Genomic DNA, 14,853 nt, shown 5'->3' with positions numbered 1-14,853 from the left:
ACTCACTTACTCAAGTGTCCAGATCCCAACAGTCCTACCCCCCCCCCCCCCCCCCCCCACCACCACCACCCCCCACCCCACCCCCCCAGCACACTGCTGCCACCTCATTGCCTCACCATGGGGGCCGTGCTAAATAGGCAATGAGCTTTGCCCAATCACTACTATGTATAGCATCTTCAGTTCCAGCTCGGGAACTTAGTTGCTGATTCATCAGACCATGTGACCAACTGAGAGTTATTTTGGTGAATTTTGACATAAAATGATTCATCAGAATGATTAACTTTGATTTATTTGTTTTCCTTTTGTTTGTTTATACATTAGAAGCCACAGGTATGAGTCACTACAATCCACCATCTTCAGTCTAGGGACAGGGCCAGATTAACACTTTGTTGTACCCTGGGCAAAAATATTAAAGGGCCCCATCATCACGACCCAAGGGTCACCACAATATGGTCACATACAGAATATTTTACTGTAATATGCAGTACATATACTCAATACTTGAATGCCTGACATCACGTAACCCGCTCAGGGTAACCTTTGACCCACCTCGTGTAGACTGACCAATGAGGAGAGGGTCTTAACTTGAGGCCCTCTCTTCATTGGTGGTGGTGGTGGTGTGTGTGTGTGTGTGTGTGTGTGTGGGGGGGGGGGGGGGGGTTGCATTTTGCCTTGGCCCCCAAAATGCCTTGAAACGACCCTGGCTATGTGACAGAGTTTTGAAGGTGATCTGAATTGTATCAGATGCATAAATAGTGCATGAGTATAACTTAATGTTTTTTACTGGTAAAAACGTGTAGTGGAGATAAATCTACCTACATTTAACTTTTCAACACTTTGTTTTGTTTTCTTGTTTTTATTTAACTATTTTCCTGTGCTGTCTGTCTCTCATCTTCCTGCATCTCCTCTAAATTCTCTAGAAAAACTGCTGCCTGGATTCTTACTTTTTCACCTCATCAGTTACTTCTGAGCAGATCAAAGGGATCTCCTGACCGCAAAGCGGAGAGCGCGTTTCGATGTTGCGTCAGTGAGGTGAAATCATCGCAGCACAGGTGATGAGCTCCACAGTAGCAGAGCGCTTCAGGCACAAATAAGACAGAAAGTAGAGCACATGTGCGGACATGAACGATCGTGTGTTAATTATAGTTTTTTGGTTGTGCCACTTTGTGTGCTGCCTGGAGCGCTGCACACCAACGATCATCGCTCTGCCGCTCTCTGTGCTCTCTGCTCAAAACAGTCCATGAATGATGTAATATAGGTAGAACCGGCTCCCCTGGATGTGTAGGATATCCAGCTCCCCATAATTCGATCCCTGCTCCTGGATGAAAAACCGGACATTTTCATCAATACAAGAACCCCACCCCCCCACCCCCCGGACAGAGAGTGAAAAGTGGACATGTCCGGGGAAAAGTGAAAAGTGGACATGTCCGGGGAAAAGAGGACGTATCAATTTCCCTCTGGGATTAATAAAGTATTTTTGAATTGAATTGAATTGTATGGTCACACAAATTTAATATAAAGCGGGAGATTACAGATACAGTATTTTGCTCGTGCTCTTGCTGCCCTGGGCCCTTTAGAGTTCGTGGGCCCCTGGGCAATTGCCCAGTTGCCCATATGGCTAATCCGGCCTTGTCTAGGGTAAACAAGTTTGACCCCAATGCACCGCAACCAAAATGAACCAATCTAGCATTGACTCTGGTCTAGCTTTAGCACACTTGCAAGTCTGGACTGGGACGAGGATTTGGCCCTAGCATTTCTCCACCTCGGCGGCCATCAGAGTGAGGGAGGATGGGGGGGGGGGGGGGGTTAAAGGTTAGTCGGAGCAGGAGTGTGTGTGTGGCAGGGGGTGAGGGGACAACTCCCCATGATGCTGGCCATCAGAGAGGGCTATGTGTACCGAACCGACCCAACTTGGGCAACGGCGCTCTGGGTAGTAATTGGTAGCAAAATGGCCAGTTCACCCCTGCACACATGTAATAACACATTTACTGAACATATAAGTGCAAAATACAGTTATAAAAGGGAACTTAAGTGAACATAAACAGACTAAAGTAAATAGGCCACTGTGATGTGAATCAGGGTTTAAAGTCTGTATGTTTACGTCATTTGTTGCTTAGAAACGCACTGGTTTCATTGACCGATTTTGTCAAGGAATGGTAAATGGCCTGTTTTTGATATAACGTCTTCTAGAGTCCCAGAACACCTCAAGGAGCTTACGACACAATCAGTCACTCACCCATTCACACCCTGGTGGTGATGAGCCACATTGTAGCCACAGCTCCTCTGGAGCACACTGACAGAGGCGAGTCTGCCGTACACAGGCGCCACCGGTCCCTCCGACCACCACCAGTAGGTAAGGGGGATTAAGTGTCTTGCCCAAGGACACAACGACAGTGACAGACTGAGCGGGGCTCGAACCTGCAACCTTCCGATTTTCACCAGTAGGTGATAAAATGACCCTTTACAGCGTGAGTGAATAGTTGGTCAGCCCTCTTCATTCTTTGTTGGCAGAATATTGCATTCGCAACTTGAGCCTGTCTGGAGCGCTGACCTGGAGATCTGAAGACATGTAACTTGTGAGAAGAAATAATGTTTTACCACTTTCCATGTTTACATCACACAACAGTCAAGCTAGAGATGGTTGGCATTTATTGTATTGTGTTCATCATGGAGGAGCCTCCAAAGGAACAAAGAAAGTTTTTTTTTTTGATGAAGCAAAACAGAGAAAGAGAATGTCCGACCAAAAGAGGAGTCAAACAAGAACCAACATAAGGAAAGCGTTTTCTTAATGGCAAGAGCTCGGAGACAAAAAAGGATTCAAATTGGATGCAAACCTGTCTGGCTGTAAAGCAATCAGAGTTTATGTCTGAGTGCCGGAAACAAGCCTTACAATTTCACTAGATTCAGCTAGAATACCCCAACTGATATCAAAACTTCACTAGAAATTATTTGGTTGCTTTAATTGCAAATGGACACGGCAACGGTGTAACGCAGACAAGGCCTATTTCATCAGTGTGCCACCCATGACACCAGTGGTATCATGACACCCATGACCAGGACACGCAATAATGAAATATCTCCTGACTTACTGAGGCTGCAACTCCCAACGTCCTCTTACAGGAGACAAGTCTTTTAACTTTACTCTTTTAATAAAATGATTCTTGTTTTGTTTCATAAAATGATTTCCTAACTTTTCAAGTTTTTTACAATCATATTCTGTTTATCTAAGGTGATTTAAATATGCCTGACTGCTTCACAGTAGTGAATGAATCAACATGAATGTTTATTATTTCTTGACTTATTTCAGATCTTAAATACACCAAATGAGTGTACTTCTTGAATTTAATAATGATTTATTATCAGTATATTAACATTTTTATGTATTTATTTTATTTATTAACTTATATTTTAGGAGGATAAAACCACGTGGGATGAAACATCTCAATTACGAGTAGATCCTCCTACCATAGGGAAATGAAAAACAAGAAGACAGAGGCAGTACACTGTAGAATGAAACAAACTCAATCAAAAACAATCAACAAATGACAACTGAGAAAATAAATGAATAGATAACTGAAGAAAAACAGGACAAAAAGAGATAAACAAAATAAAAATAATAATTTTACTATTTTATAAATGACTGTTTAACAGATTTATTTCACATTAAGTAGAATAAACGTCTTCTAAGTGTTGGAAGAAAGAGTGGTGTCTGAGGTAACTTGGTAAATGCCCATTTTACACTTGGTAAGGCTTGATTTGTCTAAATTTGTTATTAAAAGAGGTGATGATTTCTCTAAAATTTGAGTTCTAACGAGCTGAACAGTTAGGCCAGACTGTTTAAATTTTCTAAGACACTTAATTGGGCTTCTTTTAACATAACATCTAAGCTCACATTTCATTTCAGTGTCTCAATTGATATCACCTTATGATCATTTGTTCTGCGTCATCCTAGTAATGGAAATGTAATATTAAATAGATATTTATAATTTATAGTTTTGCCTTTGTGCCAAATTATTATAAGGTGTTGTTTCCCTGGTATTACCCAAATTACTTAGTTTCATATCAATCGAATATTAAAGGTTCAATAATATTTATAATCCATATTTTTATGGAATATTATATTTAATTGAATACCTTTATATTCTATTGCCAATTTATTAAAAGTAACTACTCACATTACAACGGAAATGAGAAAGAAAGAAGGGAGAGAAGGGGGGGGGGGGTCCACAAAAATAAACAATACAGGATCCACTACTAGACTTGCAGAAAGAGAAAAAAGGGGAAACACAAAAATACAACAGAAACAAGATATCACATCGCTAAACAACATTGGTTACGTATTGTAACCCCAGTTTCTATGAGTCTAGTCGCAGCCCTTAAGCTAGCTGCTATTGGAAGGATGATCTCAGCATCAGCCAATCATAAGAGCTTAAATGTACGCCCACCAATGGTGGGCACCCCTGTGGGTATATAAGTGGAGCGACTCCACTGTTCGCCTCTGATGGCTCTTAGTCCTAACAGAACCAGTGGGGCCATTTGCTTAAGGGCTGCGACTAGACTCATAGAATCTGGGGTTACAATACGTAACCAACGTTCTATTTTGTCTGGTCTTAGCTCTTAAGCTAGCTGCTATTGGAATAATGCGCTGCTGGATGGGTTTACGCCACACTGGTTAGCTCAACCAATGGTGTCACGAACTCCTCCAGCTGACTGCATTCCATTCATTCCTGCCACCAACGTGGCGACTGACGTCATCACGCCGGCACTACTTAAGGAAGTGCCGGCGTTTCATTCATTGCTCAGTCATCGTTTCTCACCAGACTTTGTATCGAGTCTCCAGGCTTACCAGCCCTCAAAACACTCAAACTACACCTACAGGAGATAACCACGCCGGCTATCTCCGTCTCTCCGCGTCTGGGCAACAGAACTCTCAGTCACGCTTCAGATCTGCCAACGAACCTGACAGGATGACTGAGCCCCAAGTTGACCCAGCGGAGTTTGCGCGTTTGCGTGCCGAAGTGGCTCAACAGCGCGCAATCTTGGATCAGCAGACGGCAGACATGAACCAGCTCCGTGCCATAGCTGATCGCCAAGCCACAAAGATTGAGTCACTCACCGAGCTAGTACTCCAGCTGACCACCGCTCTGCAACGTCAGACCGCAGCTGTTCCTGACAGGATGGAACCACGCCTCAGCCTTCCAGAGAAGTGGGACGGAACCAGGGGATCCCCGGAGGGCATGTTGGCGACCCTGGCCATGACTTTCGAGTGCCAGCCGGCACGCTACCCCACATCCTGCTCTCGTGTCGCTCTGCTGACCTCACTGCTGACAGGTCGAGCCGGTGAATGGGCGGCGGCTCTTTACAATCAAAAATCTCCTGCCTGCAATGACTATGAGACTTTTGTAAAGGAGATGAAAAAGACTTTTGTGCACCCCAGCAGCGAGGTCTCGGACGAGACGCGGCTGCTTCAGCTTCGCCAGGGCTCCCAGACGGCGGCTCAGTACACCTCTCGCTTCCGGACGACAGCAGCTCGGTTGAGGTGGGATGACGCCGCCCTAAAGGCCGTTTACCTGGAGGGACTGTCACCGAGAATCCGGGAGGGCATGATCGGGCACGAGGTCCCAACCTCCCTGGACCTGGCAGTGGATCTGGCTCTCCAACTGGACCGCTGCATCCTGAACCGGCCGAGCACCATGTCAGCCCCCGTACACACCAGGACGTCACCCCGCCGGCCGGCTCACCAACCGACGGAGGAGCCGATGCAGCTGGGACATCTTCCCCCTGAGGAACGGGCACGGCGCTACCAGGAGGGAAGATGCGCTTACTGTGGGGATTTGGGTCACCACCGTGGCACGTGCCCAAAACGACCGGGAAAAGGTCCCTCCGGGTCGGAGTAGGAGCTGTCCCGCCCGGAGTCTCCACTTTTCCGGCTCCACACCGAACCACTCTCCCGGTCTCCCTCCACCTGGACCAAGGCCCGACCAGACTGGAGGCACTTTTAGACACTGGGGCTGCGGAGTGTTTTATCGACCACGGACTGGTTACTCGGCTCAAGATACCCCTCACCGCCCTCGACCGACCCATTCCCGTGACCTCTGTGGACGGCCGGCCCATCATGCCGTACCCTCTCACCCACCGAACTCAGGGTCTCCACATGACTATTGACCAACACCGGGAGACCCTCCACTTCCTGGTCATCCAGGCTCCGGCTACGCCTCTCATCCTAGGTCATTCCTGGTTCTGCCGCCATGAGCCTCACATCTCCTGGTCCACCAGTAAAGTCCTGGCCTGGGGCACGGGTTGCCATAACCACCGGGACTCCCCTGCACCTCGGGCAGCAGCAGCTCCTCCCAAAGACGTAGACCTGACGCTCGTCCCTCCTCAATACCACGACCTCGCTCAGGTCTTCGCTAAAGAACCCACTACCAGGTTACCTCCTCACCGACCCTACGACCTGGAGATCAGGCTCCAGCCTGGCACCACCCCCCCTCGGGGTCGCCTGTTCTCCCTCTCTCCGGCGGAAACCCGGGCTATGGACAATTACATAACTGATGCCCTGCAGAAGGGATTCATCCGTCCCTCAACGTCCCCCGGGGCCGTGGGGTTTTTCTTTGTTAAAAAGAAGGAGGGGGATCTCCGGCCCTGCATAGACTATCGAGGGTTAAATATAATAACGATCCGGGACCGCCACCCTCTCCCTCTCATGGGCACCGCTCTGGACGCCATCACACAAGCCGCAGTGTTTACTAAACTGGATCTGCGCAGCGCCTATAACCTCATCCGTATTAAGGAAGGTGAGGAGTGGAAGACCGCTTTTATCACGCCCACTGGCCACTATGAATATTTGGTGATGCCTTTTGGACTCTGCAACAGCCCCGCCGTCTTCCAGCGGTTCATTACAGATGTGCTGAGAGACATGTTGGGTCGCTGGGTCTTTGTGTATCTAGATGACATCCTCATCTACTCCCGCACGGCCGAAGAGCACATCCGTCATGTTCAAGCTGTTCTGTCCCGCCTCCTGGATCATGGACTGTACTGCAAACTGGAGAAGTGTGCGTTTCACCAGGAGTCCACCTCCTTCCTGGGTTTTACCATCTCCTCCCAGGGCCTGAAGATGGACCCCCAGAAGGTTCAGGCCGTAGCTCAGTGGCCTCTACCCACGACCCTGAAGCAGCTGCAAAGCTTCCTGGGTTTCTCGAACTTTTACCGGAGGTTTATACGCAACTTCAGTTCCCTCGCAGCACCTCTGACCTCACTCACCAAAACCACCAATCAGCCTCGCCCTTTTCGCCTTACTCCAGAGGCTGTCAGTGCTTTCCATGAGCTGGTCGGACGTTTCACTAAGGAACCCATCCTCCTCCACCCGGACCAGACCCGGCCCTTCGTCGTGGAGGTGGACGCCTCGGATGTGGGAGCGGGGGCCGTTCTCTCGCAACGGGGTCCAGACTCTAAGCTCCACCCATGTGCCTACTTCTCCCGGAAGTTTTCCCCCACACAGCAGAACTACGGGGTCGGCGACAGAGAGCTGCTGGCAATAAAGTGGGCGCTGGAGGAATGGAGGCAGTGGCTCCTGGGGACCACCGATCCCTTTCTGATCTGGACCGACCACCAGAATCTCATTCATCTACAGACTGCCCGCCAGCTCAACCCTCGTCAGGCTCGGTGGGCCCTCTTTTTCGAGCCGTACCACTTCCATATCGCCTACCGGCCCGGCTCCAAGAACCTCAAGGCGGACGCTCTCTCTCGGCGTTTCGCACCAGATGCCGGCCCCCCGGAGCCTCGGACCATTCTACCGGCTCAACGCTTCCTGGCCTCCCTCCAATGGCCGTTGGAGCAGTCCATACAGGCGGCACTTCCTGGCGATCCAGCGCCGCCGGAGACCCCACCGAACCGCCTCTACGTTCCCGCCTCCTGCCGGCAAGAGGCGCTCACGTGGGGGCACTGTTCACGGCTCGCGGGACATCAAGGGCAAGCCCGTACCCTCCAGTTCCTCCGTCGGGCTCTCTGGTGGCCGTCCATGAGGAGGGACGTCCGCGAGTTCACAGCTGCATGTGATGTGTGTGCTCGATCCAAGTCCTCCAACCGACCCGGCGCTGGAGAGTTGCAGCCTCTCCCTGTGCCCAAGCGGCCGTGGTCACACATCGGGCTGGACTTTGTCACGGGACTGCCGGCGGTCGACCACCTGGACACTATATTGACTATCACGGACCGTTTCTCCAAGGCCGTGCACTTAGTGGCCCTGGCCGGCCTCCCCACGGCCAAGAGAACGGCCGAACTGCTCCTGGAACAGGTGGTGCGGCTCCATGGTTTCCCTCAGGACGTGGTTTCCGACCGAGGACCCCAGTTCGTCTCACGCTTCTGGAAAGCGTTCTGTCGCCTGGTCGGTGCTTCCACCAGTCTGTCCTCTGGATACCATCCGCAGACAAACGGTCAAACAGAGAGAGCTAACCAGCAGCTTGGACGCTACCTGCGCTGCTTCGCTTCGTCCCAGCCGACCACCTGGCCCCGCTTTCTCCTGTGGGCGGAGCTGTCACACAACCTCCAGACCTCCTCAGCCACGAGTCTGTCTCCCTTCGAGACCTGTTACGGTTATCAGCCACCTCTGTTTGATCATCAGGTGCCCGAGGTGGAGGTCCCTGCTGCCCAGACGCTGGTCCGCCGCTGTCGGCTCGCCTGGATCCGGGCCCGTGCGGCCATCACCCGGGCCAACACGGAGTATGCCCGTCAGCATCGCCGCCGCCACCGGCCTGGCCCCGTCTTCCGGTCTGGCGACCAGGTGTGGCTCTCCTCCGCTAACCTGAGGATGCCGGCTGGCTCCCGGAAGCTCACTCCTCGCTTCCTGGGTCCGTTCCCCGTCCTTAAGGTCATCAATCCTGTCACCTTCCGTCTGCGCCTCCCGGCTACTCTCCGGATCCACCCGGTCTTTCACGTCTCCCAGCTTAAGCCGGTGATCTCCTCTCCTCTCCACCCTCCACCGGTCCGGGTGCCTCCGCCCCGCGGTGTTGAGGCGGATCGCACCTACACGGTCCGCAGGATTCTGGACGCTCGCCGCCGGGGACGAGGTTGGCAGTACCTCGTGGATTGGGAGGGGTACGGGCCTGAGGAACGCTCTTGGGAGCCCACGAGCTCGTTTGTCGACCCTACCCTGCTGACTGACTTCTGGGCCCGCCGTCCTGGGACTTCGGGAGCCGTCCCTCGAGGGGGGGGTCCTGTCACGAACTCCTCCAGCTGACTGCATTCCATTCATTCCTGCCACCAACGTGGCGACTGACGTCATCACGCCGGCACTACTTAAGGAAGTGCCGGCGTTTCATTCATTGCTCAGTCATCGTTTCTCACCAGACTTTGTATCGAGTCTCCAGGCTTACCAGCCCTCAAAACACTCAAACTACACCTACAGGAGATAACCACGCCGGCTATCTCCGTCTCTCCGCGTCTGGGCAACAGAACTCTCAGTCACGCTTCAGATCTGCCAACGAACCTGACAAATGGACTAGGGCTGGGGGTAAACGATTATTTTTAAAACGATTATTCTGACGATTATTTTATCGAATAGTTGACTATTCTAATGACTATTTAGAAAATCAATCTAATGATTATTTTTCTATTGCACAATTAACAAAAACCAGAAAATCTCAAATAAATTCCTCAAAAAAATTGATAAATTCTTACTGTAAGAGAATAAACACTACAGGCCTTCCATTTTGTATAACACTGCTTTTATTGTGTTGCGGTTGGTTATGTTCTGGTGACGTGTAGAACTTGGGAGTGCAGGCTGCTGCCTGAGAGGTGGTAGAAGACGGTGTCTCCATGCTGCTTTGTTTTGGTCACTTATGTGCGTGAGGCGAGTGGTCTTACGGGTTAAACCAAACTCAGGTGATATTTTACACTAAAGCGAAAACCCACAACACTCTAAATGTAATAAAAGGGAGATCTACACCACAAAAAAGATGAACTCTAAACCAAAACGTAACAGCTTATCCCAACGCAAGAAGCTGTTAGCGAAGATGCTAACAGTAGCTTTACCAACGTTATGTTCAAGTTACCAAGTTTAAATAAACCAAAAACACCCAGCAGCAAACAGACCAGCACGGAGGAGAGACTGCTACCACCAAAACAGCTCTCCTCATGTCTGAAAGAAGCTCCTTAATGAAGGGAGAAGCGCTCCCGGTGATTTTCTACATCTGCGATAGACATGAAGCAGCGCATCTGACCCCGGAAGTTGTTGTCTGTTGCCGGGAGACGAAGGGGCAAAACAGGAAAATAATCTAGTAGTGGACGGACGTTGTTCCGGGTCTTCGGTATTTGGCGGAGATGTTAGTGAAGGCGGAGAAGAGGGCGAACTAGAGGAAAAACGGGCAGATTCCTCCTCTATTTACAAACTCCTGGGGATGCAACAAGTGGGCGCGGTGCGTCGACTTCCGGATCTGACGTCGACAAATTTTTAGAATGGAGCCGTCGACTTCGTCGAGGCTTCGCTACAGCCCTACAATGGACACACCCAACATGTCTCCTTTTAGCGAGGTTCGCTCAGCCTCAGCCCAGGGCTTAAAAGGCTGAGGCAGCCAGAGAGAAGAGTGGGGCCCCCACTAAAAATATCATCCACAAGAGGATGAAATTCATTCAAGTAGGGTTGACGTGGAGCCATAATGCTTTCACTCAGCCTGCTGAGGTCCAAGCATTGAACGAGTGATGGATCCTGAAGACACATCTCGTAAATAATAACGAGTAAAGGAACAGGGTGAAGCCCATGAAGCAGCCTGACAAATGTCTTCCATCGACACACCACTGTGGAGTGCCAACGAAGAGGAAATCCCTCTGGCTGAGTGAGCCCTGAGTGTCTCAGGAGGATCCCGCCCTGATGATGTGTAAGCGAGTGAAATGGCGTCACACAGCCAGTGTGAAAGACGCTGGGTCGACAGTGTTTGCCCAAGGGAAGAATCTCTGTAGTGCACAAACAGGCTTTGTGAGCGACGAATCCCTGAAGTGCGTGACACATATTGTGCGAGCGCACTCACCGGGCAGAGAAGGTGGGAAGCCGCCTCCTCATCAGAATTATGGGGAGGAGGAAAAAGTCCAGCCAATGACATTGACCTGGATTTGAAGGAAGTATTAATGTTTTTGTAGGATTGTGCTCTCTAAGTGATGTTTTTGGGGTTTTATTTCAAAACCAGCATCATCCACAGAGTCATAAGCACACACATTCCCCCCAAGGAGTCATTTTGTGGTTGCTTTCGGCGAGGTTCCTGCGACTGTGACTGCCAAGACGGTGTCTGCTGGCTCTTTCGAAACTGTTGGCCGCCAACTCTCTGGTCCCGCTGAGATGAAGCCGAAGCGGGAGGCCGGCTCCGTGGGGCGGGAGGTGCAGCTGGGTGCCTGAAGCTTCTGCGCCGTTCGTCCAATCTTCTGGAAGAACGGGCGGAGTGCGAGGCTGACCGAGGGTGGACCAGGTCTCGCACCGTGGCTGACAGTTCAGCTGTCTTCTGAGCCCTCTCGATGACGCTCCTAAGATGGGGACCAAACAGAATGTGAGAGGTGATGGGGCCTTCCAGCATGTCCCTGTGCAGGTGTTCAGGAATGGAGGGCAGGGCCTTGAGCCACAAGGCCCGCTGGATAAGGGTCTGCCAGGCAGCAATGCGAGCAGAACCGGTGAGTACAGCACCGCACAGATTGAGGATGGCATCAGCAGTTTTAGTAATGATAGTTTTTGACTCGTCAGGAGCGTCAAGCTCTTCCACCATTTTGGAAACGCCAAAGGCAAGAAGGGCAATGTTATTTCCTGCAGCGCCGGTCTGGAAGGTGCACTGGTGTGCGCGATCGGTGAGCCGCGTCAGCAGCTGGTCATGCTTAGAAATGGGAACTGCTCGCGGGCCAGCGAGGTTGTTCTTGGCGCCAAACAGTGAGGCCAAGTCCGGCTCCAGTGGAGGAACGGAAGGCCAGCCTTGGTCGGAGAAGCCCTCGACCTTGGTAATGGGCGCATATGTGGAAATTGGCGCCTTGAGCTTAGCAGGTTCAGAGAAGGCGACGGACCAGCAGCTCATGGCACCGGCGAAGTGCGGCCATGGGGTCTGGACAGCGCATTTGTGTTGCCCCGAAAATTCCTGCCAAATCATCTGCTTCAGGTGGAGCCGGTTGTGGCACGGCTAGCCCCTTGCGGACTGCAGCTGCAGAGATGATGGCAGGCAGCTCCTGGTGCAGTGCTCTAACTGCTGGCAGGGAGGAGCGAGAAGTCACTGGAGCAGAAAGACCCGCTGAGCGAGGCTCGTCGACCTCCGTGTTGTCCAGGAGGGAAGAAGGGCTATGGCAGCCAGACTCGTCATACTCCTCACTGTTGATGACATCGTCCAGTCGGTTGAAGCCAGCCGGCTCCTGGCCGACGTTGAAGAACTGTAGGGCCTTGTCCAGCGAGTACGTGTCAGCCACCGGAAATTCCTCGTCGGCGGCGGGGGTGAAGTACTCTACCCAGCGGCTCTTTTCAGCCACGGGCAGAGCGGCACAAAACGGGCACGAGGCCTGGGGGGTCAAGGCCAGGCCAGCGTGATGAGCCCCAAAACAGACCTCACACTTGGCGTGTAGGTCGCCGCTGGAGATGGAGCCCATCTGGCAGGCCGGGCAGGTCCTGGCATTGCTGGACATGGTAGGTGAGTAGAATCTTCTTGGATAATTCCTCTTTAAAGGAAGCTCTTAAGCTTGGCTTGAAGAGATAACGGAGGGGAACAGTGGAGGCGCTCCACTTATATACCCACAGGGGTGCCCACCATTGGTGGGCGTACATTTAAGCTCTTCATGATTGGCTGATGCTGAGATCATCCTTCCAATAGCAGCTAGCTTAAGGGCTAAGACTAGACGAAATAGAACATAAGGATACATAACAGAAATTATGTTTGCTAAAAAAAAGCATGTGGTAATGAGTAATTCATGGTGCATTTAGTGCCAACCAGAGCCTAAGGTAATGTGTCAAAAACACCAGAGTCCATGCTTGTGAGAACACCATGTGAGCACCTGTGTGTGTTCACATGCTTGTGTATGTAAGGTTTCTCTATAAGAGTGTCTAATAGTGAGTGTGAGGGGCCACAGACCTGCCCCCCAAAGACTCGTGGAAGATGGAGGAGATCCTAGCCCCAGACATCCAGAGGTCCCTTCGGGGTTTGGAGACCCCAAAGTCTCAGCCACAAACAGATTCTTTACTTCTATAGAAAAAGCTGCTGATCTTTCTGTCTTCTGCAATCTTGAGTTTGTGAAACTTGTGAGAGAAAAAGAGCTGAATTTAAAAGGCATTTGTCCATGCAGAGTTTACAAGTTGCATAAATGGAATGCATCCCCATGCTAATCTGCTTCCCTGGTACGCAAACAGCAAGGGGTACATCAGGGGTCCTTTGATATTCCTCAGGTAGTTCAACACCAGGCTTTTAACCATTTACTGACATTTATGAGCACACTTATTTTTAAGTGAAATCAGAATTCTGTCATTTTTAAAAGATTTTTGGGATGACATTTGCAGCATAAAAACATTTCCCTCTGAAGTTTGCAACCTAAAAGTAAAAAAAAAAGTGTTTTCCCTTCTCTGCAGCTTCTCGTAAGTCACAAAGTTTAAGTAACACAGGAGGAAATTGGAGTTAAGCCTCAATCAAATATCTGATCGATAGTTACAAGCAGCTTAGACTTCGGCAGTTGGAACCACAGATACTGATCTTGGCAACGGATTGGAACTCTATTGATAAAGGATCCCGTGAGCTGGCCTTAAATTGCCTGTCAGCGTTGAACCCTTTCGACACATGTGATACCTAACCGTTACTCGTGTTCTCTCACGGAAGATAGAAGGATAAGGAGGCTGAACTGGACCATTGAGACACAATCATGAAAAACAGACTGTAGAATCTGTTGCCTTGCCAACCAAACCCCTCAGAGTGTAGGGTTAAATATAAAAGATGCTCTGCCAATGCAAATATAGGTTGCCATCTGTCTTCATTATGTTCCTTTTGTTACATTTTCAAACATTTGCAGAAAAAAGAGAAACGTTCTGATCATTGACTCTTTGCTACGCAATCCTAATTAGATATTTTCCTGACAGTGTAATGTGCACACCTTAAAGGTGATTACCGTATAATAACATAGTTAGAACTTCAAGCCACTGAAACTTAATAGACACCACATATGTGAGCGATTTATGTGGTTTATCTTAAACACAGCTACTGCATAACTTTTTAAAATGTGTGTTTAATTTGTTTAGATGGCACTCATTATTGTGGTGCAGATATTAAAACTAATAAATTCATGAACAGACTTATCATTTCTCTCCAGATGCATTAACCAGCAGATTACAGAGCCATAAAGCACAGTTATCCCCGTAAAAAATACAAAAAGTTCACATCTGATGATTCCTTTTTTCACTCCCCCATGGTGCAAGCGAGTCGATGCCAGCTTTTATACCTCCCTCTAACATAAAACAGACTTCTGGAAATAAACTGCTAAAGTTTTGTGGTCAGCTTAATTTCTGCTTCTGACTATTAATCTCCAGCGGAGCCATCAGAGATACGGTGAAGGCAGGAAAACAGCAAACTTGTTGCTTAGGAACAGCAAGAACTAACCCCAACGTTTCTTCAAGCGTCTGATCTTGTCTCCAATGGTGCTCATAGCTGTGTGTGTGTGTGTGTGTGTGTGTGTGTGTGTGTGTGTGTGTGTGTGTGTGTGTGTGTGTGTGTGTGTGTGTGTGTGTGTGTGTGTGTGTGTGTGTGTGTGTGTGTGTGTGTGTGTGTGTGTGTGTGTGTGTTGAGGGTAGAAGGTGGAGGGGGTGGTGGTGGTCAGGTTTAGCAGAGGTTGTTCCTAAGCAACAATTTTTTTTCCTTTTAATTT

This window comes from Nothobranchius furzeri, chromosome 11, assembly GCF_043380555.1.
Source record: "Nothobranchius furzeri strain GRZ-AD chromosome 11, NfurGRZ-RIMD1, whole genome shotgun sequence".
Taxonomy (NCBI): Eukaryota; Metazoa; Chordata; class Actinopteri; order Cyprinodontiformes; family Nothobranchiidae; genus Nothobranchius; species Nothobranchius furzeri.
The sequence above is the reverse complement of the archived record's forward strand: the minus strand, read 5'-3'. Positions refer to the sequence as shown.